General features: G+C 35.9%; 1 protein-coding gene across 5 annotated transcripts in view; it reads right to left on the bottom strand.

The window, feature by feature from the left end:
- LOC120586671 (cleavage and polyadenylation specificity factor subunit 6-like) overlaps positions 1 to 15,971 on the bottom strand; it is a 29,351-nt gene that overhangs the window by 3,228 nt on the left and 10,152 nt on the right. For 2 of the 5 annotated variants that reach the window (XM_039843117.1, XM_039843119.1), the window contains exon 2: positions 14,592 to 14,793. The gene's annotated coding sequence lies outside the window, so the exon portion shown is untranslated. Of the gene's footprint in view, positions 1 to 9,279; positions 9,360 to 10,440; positions 10,633 to 14,591; positions 14,794 to 15,971 lie in introns of all 5 variants that reach the window. The other 3 variants (XM_039843120.1, XM_039843121.1, XM_039843122.1) reach the window with 3 other exon arrangements.

The raw sequence follows: 15,971 nt of genomic DNA, 5'->3' as shown, positions 1-15,971 counted from the left end.
CACACACACACACACACCCAGAGTCCAGTACTCTCAGAATAGTCAGCACCATCTTTTCTTATGATCTCGTCCAATCATGGATTTCTTTTAACACCCTGAATCTCTTCTAGCAGGCCTCACAAATCCTAACAAGTATAGACACTTTTGTGCAATGGAATTTCTTTATTGAGCAGTGAAGTGCCAAAGATTTACAATGAATGACTGCTAAAGATTACCTGAAGAAAATGTCGAGGGCATTTTAAACACAATTTGAACATAAAATATTTCTGTAAAAATATAGTGGTATATCCAAATCCATCGAATGTACAACATCAAGAGTGAACCCTAATGTAAACTATGAACTTTGGGTGATAATGTGCCAATGTAGGTTCATCAATTGTAACAAATGTGCACTCTGGTGGAAGGGTGTTGTATGTGTAGTAGTAGGGAGTATAGGGAAGTCTCTGTACCTTCCTTTTAATTTTGCTGTCAATCTAAAACTGCTCTAAAAACAAAAGGCCTTTTTTTAAAAGATGGAATCTAGTTGATAAAGTGAGGAACAAAACTACAGAAATTTTGGGTCTTAACAAACCTTTGAAAAGTTTGAAAAAATAGTGGTATATTGAATTGCTTGTACGTAACACTGTATTTAAGCTTCAAATACATAGTTTGCTTTTGATTTCCCTTCTTTGAGGCAACATGTCATGGCTTCAGATTATCACAGAACAATCATAACCATAAGGAAACTGAAGAGGTCAGCTGGTTTCTTCCCTCATGAAGGAGAAAATTACTGCCGCACTGCTCATAGCATGTGGCTCTCTGGAACTTCTAGAAAGGCACTTTCTCCCAAAGCAACCAATTCCAGTTCTTAATGGTTTTCACTGTTATGGAATGTTTTTTGGTTTTGTTTTGTTTTGTTTTAATGTCAAATCGTGTTCTGTCTTCTGTAATTTTTACCCTCTGATTCTTATTTGCCTTCTTTCTACCTAGGAAAAAAAATTAGTATGATCCTGATAGGGAACAATACATTCAAAACGGATGACTAAAGAGAGTTTAGACTTTTTGCAAAGATGCTTTTCCCTTTAATATTAGGAACAAGACAAGAATGGTCATTCTATATTCGGCATTGTATTGGAGCTTCTAGTCAGTACAATAAGACCAAAAAAAAAAAGACATCTGGATTGGAAAGGTAGAAATAGAAATCTCATTTCTTATAGCAAGGTATACTAATGATGAATTCTTTCAACTTCCAGCTTTTGGGTGTCTGAAAAATTCTTTATTTTACCTTTGTTTTTGAGATTTTTCCCTGATATAGAATTCTAGGTTGTCAGTTATTTTTTTCCTTTCAGTGCCTTAAAGATGTTGTTACACTTTCCTTTCGCTTGTATCCAATAAGAAATTTCCTGTCATCCTTATCTTTGTTTCTCTATATGAAACGTATCTGACTTTTTTTAAAGTTTTTCTCTTTATCACTTGTTTTGAACAATTTATTATGTATTATGTGTCTTTATGAAGTTTTCTTCATGTGCCTCATGCTTAGGGTTTGCTGAGCTTTTTGGACCAGTGGGTTTATGGTTTTCGTTAAATTTGGAAAAATTTGGGTCATATTTCTTCAAATATTTTTCTGTTCTTCTCCACTCTTTTAGGAAATCTAATTATTACTTAAGCTTCCTCACAGCTCGCTGATGTTTAATCAATTTTTTTTCATTTCTCTTTTCTCTTTGTTAAATTTTAGGTAGCTTCTATTGCTATAGCTTCAAATTCACTTATCTCTTCTGCATCTAATCAGCTGTTAATGACATCACTTGTGTTTTTCATCTCACACATTGTACTTTTGATCTTTAAAAGTTTAATTTCATCCTTTTTAAAAATAACTTTTATGTCTCTACTTCAATTTTTGAATCTGTGGAATATCATTTAAATATCTTTATCCAATAATCCTAAAAATCTATATCAGTTGGGTTGGTTTGGTTGATTTATTTATCTTTTCACAGTAGGTTAAAATATCTTGCTTTTTTGATTGCATGGTAATTTTTATTGGATTTCAGACATTGAGAATAATAATGATATGAAAACACACTTCACACACACACATACACACACACACACACATACACCCCCCTAAGCAATTTCTCCATACAAAGGGAAACATTGCTTAAATATTAGTCTTTGTCGGTCCATTCTCTAGGATACTAAAATATTTTATAACTTTGGGGTTTTTTGTAGTTTATATGTTGAGTTTTTAAATCATGCGCTATTATTGGTGGTTTCTTTTTTCTAATAATGCTGTAAGGACTGAGTTGTGGTTGATGGAATCACTGTTTATTGATGAATGACCTCAATGAGACTAACTGTTCATCCTTTTATGAAATCTGCCTGTTCTCTTTATTGATTCTTTAAATGATTTTACATGATTCTCTTGAAGTATTTACTTGCTTGGAGTAGCAGGTTGACAAACTAATGACTTTTTCATCCTGTATGATCACTTGAAATTAGTGAATAGTTTGAAGGACAATTTCCAATGGCTTTAAACTTTCTGATCTTCAGTTTGCGGTTAAGAGAATAAATAATAAATGTTACTTATTATTTATCTATTATATACAATATAAAATAATATAATAATTAATTAATTGATAACAATAATAAATAATAAAACTTAGACTGCAAGAATGGTGTGAGGATTAAATTGGGTAGTAGTATGTGATAGCCTGCCTAGCAGAATGCTGGGCATCTAGAAGATCCACCATGAATATGAGTTCCTCTATTTTGGGGGGCAGGTGCTGTGAAACTTTGTAATAAATGTTTCCCTGTTTGTAGCCCTTTTCTCTGAATTCTGCTCTAAATCAAGCCAATCATGAAGAATTTTTAGATTGTATATCTATTTGAGAAAGCTCATATGCTTCTGCCTGGCATATCTCTTTTGGTGCCCTTCTTAGTTTAGACATGATGTTACTTGCCTTTTAGGCTATGTGGTCTTTGCTGAGCAGACTAGACATTAGCTTAGAGCAGTGGTTCTCAAAGCAAGGTTCCCAGGTACCTGAGAATTTGTTAGAAATGCAAATTTTCAGGCCCTACTCCAGATGTACTGGATGAGAAACTCTAGAGGCAGGACCCAACAGCCTGTTTTAAAAGGCCCTCTGGGTGATTCTGATGAATGCTGAAGTCGATAATTAACATTGGAGCAATAGATGGAGGAAGATGCCAACTGCAGGAGCTCCTAATGGCTGAAACAATTTTAAGAATGCTGCAGGAAATTTAAAAGTTAAGAAGAAAACAGGCAAGGGTGCATATTTGTGTGTTGGTGGTGGTGGTAGGGGATTTTGTGCTTGGGCCTGAAAAAAGTAAAGTGCAAATCTACAGGGCTTGAAGCCAAAGGCATAATCCTTAAGGGCAAAAGAGAGAATGTGGGGTCAAAGGAAGAGGACCCAAAGCCCTGGGGATATGTTGTGTGTCTGTGTGTATCTGGTTTTTTAAAATAGTAATAATAAAAAGATCTCCCTCAGCCAGGGGCTAAGATAAGGGTAAGATCCTGAGAAGGCTGTGAACTTGTTTAGGTAGTTAGGCAGTATATCCTTAAAAAAATTTTTTAAAATTATATTTTAATATATTTTTGAAGTCGACATTTAAATTTTTTGATACGTTTAAAGAGCTGAAAAGAATATAATTTCCAGCATATTATAAATAAATCTACCTCATCACTCTTTTAAGTTTACCAACGATATCTAAATGCCATGGTATCTTGATACCCACTTCATCCATTTAAAAAGTTTATGACAAACACTTCTTTTACAGTTGAAAATTTTATATGGTTTATTTTCCCTCCTTGAATTCGTATTACCATTCCACTTCCTCCACAGATTTTAACCTAATATAATATATTTCTATGTTTGGAAGTCTTTTATTGATCACCCTATCTTTCTTCAACAAAAATATATACATGTGTAAATTGAGAGTTTAAATAACTTCCTGAGACCATAACGCTCTAAGTGTTGAGAGTTTCTTCTCAGTGTTTCAGTGCACTGAGCACTGAAACAATGGTTAGGAGTGCACAACTGAACAAAACAAACTACATTAACACAAATTTTAATAATCTTATTAAACCTAAAAAGTAAAATTTTATTGGAATTGCATCTCTTAATAAGACTGATTGAGATGCAGTTTATAATATCTTGATTAAAGGAATTGTCACGATGTCCTTCTGTTTATTGCTTTGGAGGTTTAACACTTCAGGGTGATGGGTGTCTATAAAATTTAAATGTCTTTCTCTACAAAATAGAAGAATCATTGTGAAATATGAGGAGGAAAAGGAAATTCTAAAGTGCAGGTGCATACTCAGATCAAATTTAGCAAAGAGTTCATTTTGAACTTGAGGATCTGTAGACCAGTTCCTTAAAACTGTCCATTCCCCTATATGCCTTGGAAATTCTTCACATACCTCCAGGGGTACCTCTATTTGAAGAGCTCCTGCATATGTAAAGTGCTCTGACCTGGAGTCAGAAGACTTGGGTTTGCTTTGAGTTCTGTTTCTGTCACATTAGCTATGGAACTTTATACAAAGGGGAGGGAATCAACAGTTTTTGAATTTCTATCACATGCCAGGCACAGACTAGATGTTTCACATGTTATTCAATCAATACATACAACAACTATATGAGGCAGGTGTGATGATCATTAGCCCCATTTTCCAGAACACTGAGGCTCAGGAGGTGAAGAGAATAGATTAATGTCATTCAATTAGCTAAGAATGAATCCAGGATTCAATCCCGGCTCTGATCTTAAAGACTATGCTGCAATCACTGTAACAACACTTCCTTAAACAAGTCATTTTTCTGCAGTGGACGTTTAGTCACCTATGAAACTGAGGGAGATGAGCTAGAAGAACCAAAAAGTCACCTCCAAAGTTGACATCCTATGATTCTATGTGTGTGGTGGAGGCCCGGGCTAGAGGTGAAAGGGTCCTCTCAGAATTTCACAGCCCAGGGGATTAGAGATAATATAAAAGAGATCTAGAAATTCACTGCGCCTAGTGGTAATTCCAGCAGAATCTACATTGGGTTAAAGTCTAAAGGGCTCATCCAGCCCAAGCAGAATTAGGTGAGAACTGATTCCAAAGAAAATTATTAAATATCAATTAATTGGACATTGAAAAAGGGAATGAGAAAACAAAAAAAATAAAATAAAATAAGATAAATACATGTAGCCCAATTTGGGTTCAACGAAATTTATCCACAAAAACTTATTTTCATTTTTCACTTTTATATAGTGAGATCTGTTGAATAACTGGTGCAGTCATAAGGCCTACAAAGTGCCTAATTCTAGAGTCAGTAAGAACTTGCAGTGAAGTGGTAATTAACCTCATATTATATTTCAGAATCCATGGATCATATAAATCTCATGGAACTGCTTCTTTTTACTTCACACAACGGCTTCTTGAAATAGCAGTCTACATTTATGGCTTTGACTCCATTGCTACAATTTACTCCTTATCTCTTCATCATTTGCAATCTGACTCCAACTTCACTGGAATTATTTTCTTAAAGATTATCAGACCTCTACCTAACTGATAAACTCAGTAACTTCTTAAGAATTTCGTTCTCCAGGAGCTTTCTGCTACATTTGATGTGACTGATTTTATCTTCTCCTTTCTGCAATAATGTCTAGCTTTGGCAGACCCAACATTAAACACATTGAATTTTCCTCATACCCTCTGAGCATGCGCCTCTCTCTCTTTCTGGGAGATTCTTCTTCCAAATACCTATTGTTTGTGGCCATTGTTAAAGATTTTGTTCTTAGTTGTGTCTCTTTTTTTGGTCTAGACGTTCTTCAACATTCTCGTTCTCTGGGGAAAGCATCAAGTATCTCTGTTGATGACTAACAAATCTTCATTTCACCTTTGCACTCTAAATCCAAAGTACTAAAGCATGTCGAAACTGCTTCTAGATACCCTCAGGTCTTCAAATTCAACATGTCCCCAAAACAAATGCTTCATTGTCACCTTAAAGTCCTCCCCTGAACTTCCTGACTCTGTTAACAGAACCACCATTCTCTCAGTCATCCAGGCTAGAAATCTTTCTGCCTTTGACTTTTTCCAATATGTCTCTATATTATAACTAGCGGAAATATATATGTATATATATAATATATATATATTTATCTATTTATATATGAAGACTTAAAAAGAGTTGTACTGGATGAGATGTACAGAGACAGTGAAATAGGAAAAAGCTGGGAATTAACTCCTAATTCATAAGTGATCTGGAGGAAGAGAAACCAATGAAAAAGTATGTTAGCAGTCACTCAATCCGTGGATTGTAAGTCTCGTTGATAATGCCTCAGGTGTGTTCAGGTACCTTGTGTCTTTTGTCCTGGATTATTGTAATAGCCTCCTAAATGTAAAGCCTTGGGCTAGGTTTTCAAAATCTACCAGTACAAGTCAAGGCAGGAGAGATGTGAGCAAGCAGTAGAACATTGCAGGGGGCAGAGGGAGTGGGAAGGAGGGTAGTTAGTTGACCATTAGATGAATATGAGGCATTAGTGTGAAGTGGACCTCAACAAAGTGCCATCGTGGGTCACACTATAAGACCTAGAACAAAAGAGGTGATTTGATCTCTCTGATTAGAGGGTGTTATGAAGTTGGGAATATTACTATTCTTGCAATAACACATTAAAAGAAATAGAGACAAAATGGAATTTATATGAGAGAGTAGTCTGAATAGTGAAGGGCCCCAAAATTACATCTCATGAGGAATTATTGAGCAACTGGAGATATTCAACTTGGAGAAAATACAGGAGGGGTAGTATATAGTTGTCTTCATAGATATAAAAGACTATCCTGTGAAGTCACCTAAAAATTTTATAAATGTCACAGAGTTGTCCTGAGATAGAAATGTATTGATTTCAACAAATAGTTATGGTATGTCTGCTCTGCGCTAGGCACTGAAAATACATGATAAGCAAGACAATCTCTACCCTAGAACTGACAGAGAGGCAATAAGTGGATAAACAGATAAATAAATGAGTAATGTAATTCCAGAAGGTGATGAGCTGAACTGCTTAGGAGATAATAATGTATCTGTTGCTAGGAGTATGTGAACCTAGCTTTGATGATCACTGGTAGGAAGGTTTCAGAAGGGATTTAGGCATTGGATGGGTTATTAGATCAGTTGACTTTAGGTGACCCTTCAACTCCAAAATTCTGATTCTGCCTTTCTATTAACTACCAAATTAGGACTTCCTCGCTGATACTCAAAGGCTTAGAAATCCCAAACTCCTTGCTATTCCAGGAACAAGCCCTGAGGTTAGTGAGTCAACAGTGACTCAGTGTGAGTATTTGCCCATATGGTTCCTTTGCCTGGAATGTCTTCCTCTCACTTGCCTGCCTCCCAGGATCTTCCTTAACCATTAAGTCTAAACTCAAAGATAAACTTGTTAATTATGGTTTCAGGATACCACTGAATTGTGTTTCTGCCCCGTCTGGGCCCATGGCATTTAGCTTGTAGCACTCTTAAAACACTTCCTGCATTTTACTTGTATTGGAATTCACTATTTCTCTGTCTGTTTCCCCACTAGCTTCTGATTTTTTTGAGGACAGAGAGCATATCTTCCTTCTTTTATAATGCTAAATAGTACAAATCTCCTAGTCACTGCTTTGCATATTCTAGCCACTGAAGATATTCAACAAATAATTGAATGTGATATCAGGCAATACGTTTACTCATTATCTGGTGTGAATTAGACATGACCACTGATTAAAGTAGAAAAAAGAATAACCTATTGATTTAACTAAGAACTTTCTCATTCTCTGCTGTATCCCTCTCTACTTACTAGCTATGTGGACCTGGGCATGTTGCTTAAATCTTCATGCCTCAGTTTCTTCATCTATACAACAGCAACAATAATAGTAGCTACTTCATAAGATTGTTGCAAGGATTGAGTACAACAATCTATATTAAGCTCCTAGGTCAGTACCTACTACAGAATTAACTCTTGCTAAATATTAGCAATTATTGTTATTATTTTATTATTAGGCATTTCTGCCCTCCAATAGCTTTATGGTTTAAAGGTATGGTTTAAGGGTAAGAAAAAAAACAAGAATTTTTTAACAGAAATTACAAAAGTAGGCAGATGATTGATTTTTTATTAGGAAAATTTTCATCATCCTATCAGGCAAAGATAATTTGAGATGTAAAATAAAGGAGAAAGCCTCTACTTTCTTGAATTGGAAAACAGTGTAATTTAGAAGACTAAACATAGTTACCAGCAAGATCCCTGTAGGGGATGGGCCTTAGAGACAACCTCCCCTTTACTTATAAAGAAACGGATGGTTCAGAAAGGTTCAATGACTTGCCCAAGGTCACATAGCTAAGGATCAGAATGGGGTACTAACCTTAGCCTTCGAGGTCTGCTTGGCTCCTTAGGCTCTTCTCTTTCCACTGTACCCTGCTGCCTCCCTGTCCTATGGCTGAGGCCAAGACAGATTGGGGATGCTGTTACTCCAAAGCCTCACAGGCTTCAATTCTTCATTACTAGCACACTGTGGGCAGCAACCCTAATTTCAGATTGTTGGGGCTGAGGCTGCTGATACTCCTCTGGACTCACAGCCTCAGGCAGACTGTGAAGGGGCCTGAAGGTGAAGGTTATATGAGGCTCCATCTGTGAAAGGTGGAGGCCACGGCAAAGGCAGAGGATCTGAGGCCCATCTGATGTGCATTTAACCCACAAGAAGTAAGAGAGCACTACATGGTTCCGCATCTGGTGTGTCAGGAAGACAGACACTGGAATGGATCAAGATGTCTCAAAAGGCCAAGCCAAGCATAAAGGATTTTCAATCTATTTTTGGAGCAAGAAGCAAACATGAGGACAAGATAGCCCTCACTCCCTTACCCTTTGAGAAGAGGTATAATGTCAATAAAGAATTGAAAAGAGGTAGAGTTACTCTGGTCTCGAGCAAGGGGATTAGTGTTCACTATGGAGGTTATAATGAACAGAGAGAAGAAACAGAAGCCCACCTGAGAGAAGGAGGTCGTAACAGTACATCTTGCTGCTTTTCTTGAACTAAAAGAACTATATTCCAAGGGACTGATTGCCTACTATTGAGCTTTATATTATTAATACATTATATTTATACAGAACTCTTCAGTTACAAAGAGTTATCATCATTTCAATAGTCAACAAATTAATTTAACCAACATTTATTGAGCTTTTGCTTATGCAAAGTGCCACTACTTTTCCCCATTCACATTGGATGACAGGACCTCTTGTCTTTCCTAAATATAGATCAAGCACACCCTGCTTACTCACCCTGGGTTATGGAGGGCTCTTGGAGCATGTCTGCCATGTGCGAGGAGAAAGGGAAGCCATGGATGAAATGAAGCATCTTCCTGAAGAATAAAGGATTTGTGGTGTGCATGTGTGTATATGGGGGTGGGGGAAGTTTATATTTGCATTAGAAAAAACAATCATTTTCTATTTTGTGGAGCAGACAAAGTCTGCTCCTTTGAGCTTTGCTATGGGCAGCTTCTAGTACTATAGGGATATTTTATTTTAGTGGCAAAGTCTGGAAAATACTAAATCTGAACCTGGACACCTAGACTAATGCATTTACTTATAGACATATTAAAACTTCATTAATTCAGGCTCAATTTGTTTGGAATTTTAAATAATCTGAATAAGTATGCATAAAAATGATGAGAGATTTTTTTTAAGTTTAATGGTGACAATTTAAATACTAAAGAAAACATTAAAACACCCTCAAATACTTTATAAGGAGTAATTTATCTCCAAATACTAATATAAAAATTATAAGTATTCTTATCTACTCATCAAAGTAGATGTGGCAAGTTGATTAGTCTCATTTTGAATTACATTATGTATTTGAACGTTTACAAAACTTCCTTTAATTTTCTTTTACAGTATTCTTGTAACCAAGGTTTTTCCTTAATTTTTTTCCCCTCTTCCTGCCGGTAAGGTTTAAATCACTAACCACCTCTCATTTTCTACCACATAAACCTTCTAAAGAAGAAGTGGTTTCCTAGCTTCTAGTTGGGCAATTTGTAACAGGGTCATTGTCCTCAGGTTCCCCAAAGCAGTTCTCCTTGGAATGACCTTGTTAGCTTCAATTCAGAGGAAAAGCTTGGCCAATACTAGTAACTTGATGGGCCATTCCCCAGGGAAACTTTGACATACCTATAATCATTTGTAGCCTTGAACCATTCATTCTATTTACATAAAAGACAATTGTCACAAAAATCCCTTCCAAAGCCAGTAGAACAAAAGTTTTCAGATTAATTCCCAGCTTTAGTGAATTCTCTATTAAGAGGGTGACAAATTCTACATAAAAGTTATTGAATTCAAACACAGCACATTGCAAGCACATTGAGTTTTGAGTTTTTAATTCTCAATATTGCTTCAAACATCATTTACCCCATGCCACAATTTCCCCTGGGTATCAGTTCTGCTCACCTTTTCCCAGTGCTTAGGACCAGAAGAACAAGTTGTATGGAGTATGGAAAGCATGTTGTCTTGGCCACAGTGGAAGGACTGTGTGTGGCCTTGGTAATATCACCTCATCTCTCTGAGCTTTAGTCTCCTCAACAAATGGAAGGATTGGATGAGCACCATGTTTTTGATGACTGCCATCTTCAACATTACCTGCTTTTACAATGTGAAGCAAGAAGAAAGGTGAGATTGCAAAGGTGATGGAGGCTGGTGGGTGAGTGTCAAGCATGGGTAATTGAAGGAGAATTCTGAATGAAAGACTGAAGAGTTTAGATTTATACAAAGGAATCAGTTTTGTTTCCTGAGCAGATGTGTGAAGTGATGACAGTGGTATGAGAGTTAGATCAATATGACAAACGTGTATGATGCACTGGAGTGGATTTAGGGATGTCACACATATACAATAATAGCTAAGTCAAAGCAAATATCTCATTATTTTTGCCTCCCAGAAGGAAAAAGATTCCCCTTCTGTCATATTGAATAAAGCTAATTAAATAAGAAATTGTAAGCCTAAGGAAAGATTCAAGGCTTAACTTTTTGTTATTTCCCAATAATCATCTTCTTTCATATCCCCTACATGACTACAGGCCTTTAAAGTTTTCAAACAATTTTTACAGGTGATGCCTCATTTTATCTCCTCAAACACCAACTATTTTCCAACAACAGAAATAGTCCTAAACTAAGGCCAAGAAGCAACTGACCACAGACACTTTTTAGGCCACCTGGCCGCACTAGCATTTCATTATGGTAAGATTTACTCAGCTGATGGCTGCTCAGAGAAGCTACTCTTGGGCAGTGGGTCATGAGTAATGAAGCAGGGCAGTCCGCCTCTGGGAGTCAGCTGAACGGCAAGTGGATCTCTGACTTTCTGGACATCTTCATGAGTATACATTGACTCAGTTACTATGATCCCCAGGATCCCCAGCCTCTTGGGAGTTGAGAGCCCCTCCCACAGCCAAGTGCTTTTTAGGACCATTAGCCGCTCATCTGAAGGTAGGCTAGGCATCTGTCACATAGGAGTAATCTACCAGCAAGGAAATAGGTTTTAAATGACCTGACAATTTCCATTGATATGTAGTGGCTACTTAAAACTCTGTTGACTGAGGGGGACCCTGAGTCTGAGTTATTGCTTATTTGTGTCTGCCATGGGTACAGAAATGAAATAAATTGTGCTCATGTTTGCTATGCCTGTCCTAGGCTTTAACACTTCGGGATTAAAACCCTCACTCAAAGAATCACTTTTACCAAAGGTGGTTTCTGATTTGCCAGGTCATTAAGTTGGCACAATGCCTAGTTACTATTATTTGGCCTTTGACATAGCCTTCAGTAGGTCTTTAGGGCATCGACTGTCTAGAAGGCCATCCCTAATACCCTCTCTCTTCTGGATTATATGAGGCTTCTTTGCTGTCCATGATGGAGTTTGATATGTTTGGTAAATCGTCATTTGGCTCTCAGCATAGTATGCATCCTCTTCCTAAAGCAAGGTAATCCTAATTTTGGCAGGGAACAAGTTGTTTCTTTAGGGAGCATCATGAGGCCTCTCTCTATCATAAGCTGTCAGTTGGATGCCAATAAGTTATGACCTCAACATTAAAGTTCAAGGCAAGGGACCAGCCTTCTAAATGAGCATCTGGCAAAAGCACTGAAGTTTGTCCCCACATTCATTGGGTTCTCAGCCAATCTCCAAAGGAAAAGAAAATCTATTAGATTTCTTATGAAGTTTCAACCAGTCCCTAAAATTTGCAACATTTGACTCATTCACCGTGGAGATAAATGTTAGGGTGCCTTTGCCAAAATCCTATAGATAACTAATATCCCTGCACATATACATATCCATATGGCTTATCTCAAGTTAATCTGTACTTTTTCCATGAGGAATATTCCAAACTATGGCTTGATTTGCCATTGTTTTAGCAAGTAATGTAAATTCTATGAATTTAAGATTAGATAGAAGAATTAATTTATATAGAAGAATACCTGTTTCTATGCTAACTCTTGGCTTCTGGAATGTTCATTATACTGACCTCAAGACACTATTGGGGTCAGGACAATTTCTGTTTTGCCTCTCCAGAAAACATTATTATCCCCATATCTTCTTAGTATATTTAATATACTCTTCACTACCTCTAATTCTTGATTACCTAAACTTAATTATTCTTTTATCTATTCAAAATTGCTCTGCAATCCGAACTCACCTTCATAATTCTGAGTCTACATAGTTTATAGAAGACTCTAATGATTTCCTAATGCTAAATATAATATCATTTTGTAGACTTTTTAGTAAAATCAATATAATGGTTTACCGCTTACCCTCTTGAACTGTTCTTTCTACTTTTCCACATCTTCTTCACAATCCTTAAAAGTGAAAATCAACATCTCAACTCTCTGTTCTGTAATTCCCCTGTTTCTCAGATGCTTCATTCATCCTTATAGAGTCTGTGATCAATCTTATGTGGATAATCCTTGTTCATTTGATACAGCTCCAGATTTTCTTCTGGGCACTGGCCTTGCACCTCCTACTGCTTTCCGGGTATGGCAAATATTCCACTGAAATTTATTAACTAAATAGACCTATAGTTACCTAGAGTAACTGTAATTATGATCTTCCCAGTAGGCTGTCCCAGACCTTCACCTTTAAAAAAGTTTTGCAATGAAATTCCTTTCTCGTGGGGACGTTACTTTGGAGTGGATGTGCAAGAGGGGTATGACCAGTAGATTGTTCCATTCTCAAGTTTAGCTATCCCCTGAATGAATATGTATATATATATAATATATATATGATATATAAATTACATGTATATATTATATATTATATATAATATTATATATATAATATATAATATATATCATATGCTACTTTGGACCAACAATGATCTTTTATAGTCATTCATCCATTCATTCATTAAACAAATATTTGTTGAGGACAATATACTTTGTCCACATCTTATCCCTTCCTAGCCAGATTAAAAATTATTAAAGGAGAGTGATCGTATCTTGTATTCTTTTTTGATTAACTCTCATTAAGAACAACACTTCACACATAATAGATATTCGGTGTTTGTTTACCAATTAAATTCCAATTGTAACCATACTTCAAATCTGGTGAGACTATATGTACATCTTTTCTTTTTAAAACAAAACAAAACTCTGATTCATGTATCAGATGCCATGAACATTGTTCTGTACTTTGAAAGCATTGTTTTCCAAGGCATCTATTTATTTTTATACAATTATTAAACACTAATCACTATAGCATATAAAGGGAATAAATGGGCCAATGAGAAAAAGAAAGCCCAGGAAAATTTTTTGAAAAAGGATGTCACATTATAAATTACTCTCATTTTATGAGATTTCTCTTACCTGTTGAGAGCATACCTTCATGCATTTTTAAAAATATGATTTCAAGAACATAGTGGAATGTAATATACCTGTACTGCTCAAAGAACATTTATTGATCAATGTGGTACAATTGAGCTCAAAAAGCTAATTACAATTCTTTTTGCCTCCATTTAAAAATATGTAAAATGGGAGTAATATTACCTGTCTGGTCTACGTTATATGTTTCAGGACACATCCAATACTGTAATGTATAAAAGGTAAAATCCTGGAATTGCCTCTTTGACAAGGTTTAGGTCTTAAAAACAGCATTTTAGGTGTAAATCACATACATCCGAAATTACCCTTCAAAGGACCTTAAATAGCAATAAATTCAATTCAGCTAGTTTTTCTCCCAGTATTGGAACATATCACTGTTTCTTTGGTCGAACAACAGATGAAGAATTGTGTTTAACCTAAATTTATAGGTCATGTTATAAAAAAATACCCTGTTTTACAAAACTATTGGTACCCTCAGTTGTATGAAATGCTCACAGAAATAAGAAGGATGTGGAAATTGGGACCACTGAACAAGGAAACAGTAGATTCACTTCTCACATCTCATTCTTTACAAACTAAAAACCATAACTATAAATTTATTACTAATGGCTTTTTAATTCATATTTCTGTGGCTCCTTTGTCTGCTGATACAAGACCCTCAGCTCCTCGCAAAATCCCCCAACCCTAATGTCTAAGAGCTCTTAGACAGTGTTTTATATGGGATCAAGAACAAGTCTTACCTGTAGTCACATGGATGTCTGCTGCTGAAGTTTCTGTTGTCTTTGAACACTTCTGGAACTTATCATTGAGCCAGCCCTATTAAGTCAGGTCACCACCACCTTCTATTGGAAATTTTCATGATCTCCACTGTGGCCTTCAAGGAAATTAAAATGCTTCTGTGTTTTCTGGAATCTCTAATACAGCAAAATTGTGTCGTGTTTTCTGCAAAAGTGGAAACAAGTCTCCAATCACTAACCTGTGGATTATATTTTGTGATTATATAATAAAGATTGTAGTGCACTCCTACTTCTGCTTATAGTGCTTTCCAAGAGGAATTTATGAAATTGCATTAGAGTAGGTTAGGCAATGTCCCCTCAATCCAAGAGTGACATCTGAAATAGGTTAATACCTGGCATGGTATGGGCACTGACCAATAGAACACTGGCTAGTGTGTTGTAACAATGCAAATTGACTGAAAAGTAGCCTGGCCAAACCCCTTCTTCAACGGTACCCACATTTTTTAAGTCTTTCTGTCAAAACCTTTATGTAAACCACTTCTTAACAGCCTAAACCCATCAATTTGCCAGATATGCCAAGACATGTTTGAACTCCAGAGGTAGACAGAGCTCTTTCCCAAGCTATGATTATGTTATATTTGAATGCATCTAATTAAAAAAAAAATGATACTCAAATTATATTGCAGCAACGATGATGGAAAATTTTTAAATCTAAAAAAATTTCAGAAAACTAACAATTAAATAAAACAACTGGTTTTTTTTGTTGTTTTTTGTTTTTGGCTATTTCTTCTGAGTCCTTGTCCATATGCAAATATTTTATAAAATTGCAATTTTAATGGTTATAATCAGGTTTTACTTTTCAACTACAAATTATACTGCTCATTTTGCTAATATTTACTGAGTTCCTACTATGTGTCCGGCATCAATTGAAATCAAGAGAAACACTTTACATCTACATGAAATTCCATTTAAGCAGGAAGAAAGTTACATATAAAGGCAAACCATGTGTATGTCCTCTTTTAGCGATGCCTGTTGATTTTTTTTCCCATTGGATGGTTTCTCTGGTGCTTAGAAGTACTTAACTTTAACTCCTTTCATGCTAGATTAAAAGCTTAACTTCCATAGAATAGTTTACTTACTTAGAGTTCCAGCTGACTTGACTCTGTAAGAGATTTGTTTTTAATTCTAAGAGAGCTCATACCCCTTTGACCTTGAAAATATTTAAAATTGCAGTTGAACAGACCATAGTCAGGTCTTAAAACATACACAGCAGTTTTTTCAATTTGCTATATGCAAATGTGTTTCTCATTATATTTGGCACAGTTCTGGGCCCATAGTAGATATAAAATAAGCACTTCATAGAATCAGGATATTCAGTATTGT

The sequence above is a fragment of the Pteropus medius genome, unplaced genomic scaffold, assembly GCF_902729225.1.
Source record: "Pteropus medius unplaced genomic scaffold, Ma_sr-lr_union100, whole genome shotgun sequence".
NCBI lineage: Eukaryota > Metazoa > Chordata > Mammalia > Chiroptera > Pteropodidae > Pteropus > Pteropus medius.
Note: the sequence above shows the minus strand (reverse complement) of the source record. Positions and strands in the feature narration are given on the sequence as shown.